The sequence below is a fragment of the Odontomachus brunneus genome, unplaced genomic scaffold (genome assembly GCF_010583005.1).
Source record: "Odontomachus brunneus isolate Ranch 3 - 2012 unplaced genomic scaffold, Obru_v1 Obru_scaffold_078, whole genome shotgun sequence".
In the NCBI taxonomy this organism is placed as follows: Eukaryota; Metazoa; Arthropoda; class Insecta; order Hymenoptera; family Formicidae; genus Odontomachus; species Odontomachus brunneus.
The window spans coordinates 1,103,795-1,104,546 of NW_022639528.1; positions in this window are offsets into that span (position 1 = coordinate 1,103,795).

Below are 752 nucleotides of genomic sequence, written 5' to 3' on the forward strand. Positions count from 1 at the left end.
AGTTCTAGAGTTCTATATCATACAGGGGGAGTCATTTTTGTCTATGGATCCGAATATCTTCCAAATTACGGTATCTACAAAGAAATGGTTTAGATAAAAGTTGACCAGGACAGAGAGGGTCATTCAATTATACCAATGGTTTTGACCTTGAGGTCAATTTTGAAGGTTACTTCAAGGTCACGATGGTTTTTTCTAATGGGATACCCTATTTTTGACTGGGGATTTCGAAAGAGCGGAAAATTTTACATCAAACTTGTCTTATGAAAAAATTGTTTTTGCGTCCTTGGAAAGGTCAAAAATGAAGGTGAAATGTCTGAAAAACGATCTGGTGTACTTTTTCTTAAATGACGTGGTTTTCTGGGTAACACAAATGTGCATAATGCTTAAACAAAGTCAATGAATTGTAAAAGTGTAAATCACTTTAACTATTTCAATTATGCAGAAGTGAGTAAGAAAGAAAAGGAATAAAACTCTATTATTATAACAATAATTATAAATCTTAAATCAAACGTAATTGTTTAGTTTTTTTCAATCGTTGATTATTAGCATTAGGTATCGGATACCTTACGTCCGCTTCTCCCGTAGTAGAAATGGATTTCCATTTATCCTTGATATGACCTTGATATGACCTTCAAAAGGTCAGGTCGAAAAACTAAAAAATCCCTATGCTCATGTAAAAAGTGCCATTGTTTAAGAGCCCATTGTCAAGAAACAGGTTCTGCGGTCAAAAATAGGGTTTACTGATCAAAAAA